At 41.6% G+C, this 5,741-nt stretch overlaps 1 non-coding gene across 1 annotated transcript; it reads left to right on the top strand.

The window, feature by feature from the left end:
• The first annotated feature begins 3,817 nt into the window (after positions 1-3,817).
• Positions 3,818-3,924, top strand: LOC118492803. The gene has a single exon (XR_004894805.1). It is a non-coding gene; the product is annotated as a small nucleolar RNA R71 (small nucleolar RNA).
• Positions 3,925-5,741: the final 1,817 nt, after the last annotated feature.

The raw sequence follows: 5,741 nt of genomic DNA, 5'->3' as shown, positions 1-5,741 counted from the left end.
CACCACGCCCCCGTGCTCGCTAGACACGGCCCCGTGGTGGGCAATGGAAGCTTCTACTGGTTTGTCTTTTCTGCTACTTCCTGGGCACGCCCCCGTGTTCGCTGGACACGGGGCGTGTTCAGACTCTGTTTCCATCTTTTTGCCTTGGGAGGTGCCGTTGAGGGTCCGGGCAGTCCACTTTTGTTCCTTTTCTTGTATTTATGGTAGAATTAGTGGTCTTTTTGCTTCTTTTGTGATTTTGAGCTCATTTCATCCTGAAAATACAAAAGGAAGATAAAAACACTCTTTTTCCAACATTAGTACTTAAAAAGGGTTAGTTTTATGCCTTAATTGATGTGTTTTATATGTTGCATTTTACACACATCAAATACCCCCACACTTGAACTTTTGCTTGTCCTCAAGCAAAACTCTTTAAATGTGGCTTACACTCCCAAATGGAATAGGTAGAAGAGAAGTTTTTTTAGCTTGTCCTAGAGTGTCGGGAATCCAAGGTTTTTATAGGTTTTATTTTTAGTTATTTACAATCCTATTCGTTATGATTTATTTTGAACTTTTCACAAGATAAATTACTTATTCGGGCATAACATGTTTTATTAAAATTCCATTTATATACAAGTTCACATACCTCACGGTAGATCACTCAACACTCGGCCGAAGGTGTATATTTTAGTGAATCACTCGAGAGCGGCACGGAACTTACGTCTTTCCATAGGCTTGCCAAGCAATCAATCCTCCTCCTTTTTAACTTTTTACCTTTGTAAATATCAAGAGGACTTTTTGGGTGAAGGCTTGGGTTTGAAGGTGGGTGGTTGGTTAGTGGTTAGTAAAAAGGCGAAAATCGTAGCAAGCGTCGGTTTTCGTAAAATACCTTGTTTTTAGTGACTTATTATTTTTGAAGTATTTCTCCAAACAAGCTTTTTATAGCTTTTGTTTGTTTTTTGACTTCATCATCATTATTTTTTTTTTATTTTTTATTTTTTTTTTGATGTCACATGAAAGGGCAAGTTGACGAAAAACCGAGCTTGTTACTAAAATAAAGGGTGAAAAAAATGAAAAAGGTTTTTGGTGGGTAAAAATGGTTTTTTTTTTTTTTTTTTTTTTTGGGGTAATGAAATGAAAGGTTTAGGCTCAAAGGGGCTATCTAGGGGGATTTTGGGTAGGTTAAAAAAAATGAAAAATAATGGTTTTGAAAGAAAAAAAGTTAGTCCTAATGCCTCCATCATTTACTTACTTGGGTTTAAGTTGGTAAGGACCGGGAATGTATCGTCGTGGCAAGTTCTAGATTTGTAAGGACCGAGCGGCTATTCACACAAGAAACGAAAAATGAGCACTTAATCTAAATATGTGTATTTTTATGCTCAATAAAGGCTCAAAACTCACTTTTGTGGGAATGGGTTTTTAATGTGACCAAGCATATATAATCGAATTTTAAACTAGACTTGTTATGCCGTTTCATAATTTTCTTATGTTGGTTCCTTTTTTATCACGATGCTATCGGTTGTAAACTTGTAAAAATATAACCTTTTTAGACTTGTTCTTCCCAACTTAAACTAAGACAAGTAAATAAAAATGAAAAAGTTTTTGAAAAAAAATTTGGGGTGTTTAGCGGTTCCAATAGAGTTTTGTGTAAGGCTTGTGTTTAGGATTTTGCAAAATTTCAAGGTTTTAGCATCCCCCCCACACTTAAATTACACATTGTCCTCAATGTGTCCAAAAATAATATTTTTGGTTGATTAGAATGTATAAAAGTATGTTAAAAAGCAAAGATTTTTGTTACTGGCATCCTGGACACGGCCCCGTGTTCACCGGGCACGGCCCCGTGGTCAAGTGCCAGTAACAAAATTTTCAGAATTGAAACAGAAGCCTGGACACGGGGGCGTGTCCGCTGAACACGGCCCGTGTCCAGTTACCTGAACTGGGTGATTTTTCTGCAGGGGCTCAGCACGGGGCCGTGTTGGTTGGGCACGGCCCGTGTTGAGCCTTCTGTAATGGAGATTTTTGTCGGGTTGCTCTGTTCTTCGTGCATGGTTCCATTTTTTCTCGTTCCCTTTTTCATCCATTACCACCATGAGTGTGTTTTATTCTGCAAAAACTAAAAGATTAAACTAAACTAAGGATAGTTCCGCGGAATGCCTCCGTGGTGCGCCACGTTTATAAGGGTCCTTGGCTAGACCCGATTCCCGGTCATATGTCTTCAGAGTGGAGTGCCTTGCTTCCCAAGTTACACCGTCGGAGAGCGGCATCCAAGCTCGAGTCAATAACCTTCATGTAGTTGACCGGGTCGTCGTCCTCTATTCTCTTCCCAACTCCGAACTTCACCTCATCGTCCCCATACCTCAAAGTCAGTGTCCCTTCATTCATGTCTACCACTGCTTGTGCTGTGGCAAGGAAGGGTCTCCCTAGGATAAGGGGGACCTCGGTGTCTTCCTCCATGTCGAGTATGACAAAGTCAACGGGATAAACGAATTTGCTTACCCTTACCAAGACATTTTCGATGACACCTTGTGGGAATTTGACTGATCGATCAGCGAGTTGTATGCTTATTTTTGTAGGGCTCGTGGTTCCCAAGCCAAGCCTTTTGAACATTGATGAGGGCATGAGGTTAATGCTAGCCCCTAAGTCGGCCAAGGCATTGCGAACGGGTGATTCCCCTATTGAGCATGGAATCGTGAAACTTCCGGGATCGATCTTCTTTTGGGGTAGTTTATTGAGTACGAGGGCAGAGCATTCTTCGCCTAAATTAACTAATTGCAAATTTTCAATTTTCTTTTTATGTGTAAGGAAGTCCCTCATAAATTTAGAGTATTTGGGCATTTGGGTTAGGACTTCGATAAAAGGAATATTGACATGCAATTGTTTTGGCAAACTTTCGAATTTTGCGAATTGCTCATTGGTCTTTTGACGAATTAACCTACCGGGGTACGGAACTCGAGGAGCCTTGATAGGCTCTGGTGATGGGGGAGAGTTCTTTTCCTGCGGATGTGTTGGCGTTGTTTCTTCCGCCGCTGGAGGTACTTCTGCAGGCCCTACGGTGCGGTTTCGTAGTGTGATGAGGTGAACTTGCGCCTTTGGGTTTGTTTCGGTATTGCTAGGTAATGCGCCTTGCGGTCTCTCGGAAAAATTTTGTGCTAGTTGATTTATTTATTTTTCTATGTTTTGAATGCTAGCTTGTTGATTCCTAAAATTAGATTCTAATTGTAGAAATCTTTCCGAGTTTTTCTTATCAGTGTCGGAGACGAGGCGAGATATAGTATCTTCGAGCCTTTCTCGACCACCTTGTTGTTGAGTGAAATTTTGTGACTCATTTCTTGATTGCTGAAAGTTTGTTCGTTGGGTTTGTTGGTTACTACTATTGCCGGTTTCCCTCCAACCAAGGTTTGGGTGGTTTCGCCATCCTTGGTTGTAGGTTCCCGTTTGAGGACCCGACGGCCTAGGTCTATTATCAATGTAGTTTACCATTTCTTGTTGATCGTCCGTTTCTTTCATGCAACTCCAATTTTCATGTGACCCACCACACCCCTCACAAGCCATAACCGAGACTGTTTTTGTCATTTCTAATTTTTTTATTTTTGAAGTAAGGGCCTCGATTTGGGCTTGTAAAGAGGTGCTTTCGTCGACCTTATGGGCGCCCGGGGCGATAGACTTATTTCCCCGGGGAGTGTGCCATTGAAAATTGGTTTGAGCAATTTCCTCAATTTGATTATATATTTCGTGTGGGCGTCGATTACCTAAAAGTCCCCCAGAGCTAGAATCAAGTGTCTGCCTAGTATGTGGCAACAATCCATTGTAGAAAGTGGATACTTGTTGCCATATTGCGAGGCCGTGATGGGGGCACTTGCGTAATAGCTCCTTGAACCTTTCCCAAGTTTCATATAAGGATTCCCCGTCCTCTTGTGAGTATGTATTAATTTCAGCCATTAATTTAGCAGTTTTAGAAGGAGGGAAATACTTATATAGAAATTTTTGGGCTAGTTCATCCCAGGTGTTTACCGATCCAGCTGGGAGGGTGTTGAGCCAAGCTTTCGCTCGGTCTTTCAGTGAGAATGGAAACATACGGAGGCGGATGGCGTCGTTTGATGCCCCATTGATCCGAAAGGTATCACATATTTCTAAGAAATTAGTTATATGTAGATGGGGATCCTCGTCCGCAAGCCCGTGAAAGGTTGCGGAGTTTTGGAGCATTTGTATCAAGTGCGGTCGAAGTTCGAAGTTATTGGCTTCGACATTCGGGGCATTGATAGCGGCGCCTAGATTACCTACGGTGGGCCGTAAATAATCCATGAGGGTACGTTGGTCCGCCATTGGGGGTGGATCACCCGAAACCTTCTCTTGGTTTTTGGCTTTTAACCTTTTTCTGAGAAAGCGTTCGGGTTCTTCTAGCGGTTCTTTTATGTCTTTATTGGAACTGGAGCTCATACACTACGTGAGGATGGTGTCGGGTTCCAAGTCCTGCAATAAAAACAAAAAAGAATGTCGGTCAGAAGGTTCACCACGGCCCCGTGTTGAGCGAACACGGCCCCGTGGTCGGAAATACAGTGATTGTTTTCCAGATCCCAGTTACTGGAAGTTGGACACGACCCCGTGTTGCACCGGCACGGCCCCGTGGTCAGCCTTCTGTAACTTGAAAAACAAAAACTGCCAGTAACTTTGCTGAGCACGGCCCGTGTCCGACCAGGCACGGCCCCGTGCTGAGCTCTGCAGAAGCTAAAAATCTAAGAAAAAATCCTAAAAATTAAAGAAAAATAAAAATATGATTAGGCCGTTGATTCCTAACTTTCTTAAAATCCTTGTGTCCCCGGCAGCGGCGCCAAAAACTTGATGCGTGTTAGTGTATATATGTTTTTAGATATATATTTGAGCCCTTTTTACACTTTTAGCCAAGTTTTAAATTTATAAAACACGATATTTACTAACACTAAACACACATATGGGCAAGTGCACCCATCGTGGACGTAGTATAGTGTTGGTAAGATACCGAGGTCGTCCAAGGACACAAGAGCTTTTAATACCGGTTTATCCTCAACGTCTAATCAAATCAAAAAGGTTAGAAAAATGTTTTAAACTAAAAAAAAATAAAAACTAACTAAATGCTGAAAATAAAAATAAAATAAAAACAGATAGACAAGATGAATCACTTGGTTCCGACACGTGTATTAGTATAACCTTTGATTATTTTCGCACTTTTGCACTTGTTTAAGAGATTATCTTAGTTATTGTAGTAGGCCCCTCTTTTGAAGGCGACGTTACCCTCAACCCAGTAGTTTGAGTCAGCAAGGATACAATCCTAAAGGGTCGGATTATTGAAAGATAATGAATTAAGTTATTAATGCAAATTATGGTAGGCCCCGCTTTTGGCGGCGACGTTACCCTCGGCTAAGTAGTCTGAGTCAGCAGGGATACAGTCCTAAATAGTCGGGTTATAGTATTAATAGTAGTTAACTTATGAGGGGGTCAAAGAGTTTGGATCCCCGCCATCCAATACCTATGGGCATTGAAGGAGATCCTACTAAATTTGACCCAGGTCCCAAGCAGGACCTCTAAACGCTGAACAAGGGCAAGACCCTTACCAAACCGTTCCCTTAACCCCCGACCAGGTAGCCAACATACCTCCATATAGACCGTGGAGATATGAATGGTGAAAATCTTTTATTTTATATAGACAGTAAAATAACGCCAAGACACCACGGACAAACGATAAGGAAAGATCACCTTCAACATAAGTAACTAGTTATTAAAGTCAT

This window comes from Helianthus annuus, chromosome 5 (assembly GCF_002127325.2).
Source record: "Helianthus annuus cultivar XRQ/B chromosome 5, HanXRQr2.0-SUNRISE, whole genome shotgun sequence".
NCBI classification, from domain to species: domain Eukaryota; kingdom Viridiplantae; phylum Streptophyta; class Magnoliopsida; order Asterales; family Asteraceae; genus Helianthus; species Helianthus annuus.
The sequence above is the reverse complement of the archived record's forward strand: the minus strand, read 5'-3'. Positions and strand labels throughout refer to the sequence as shown.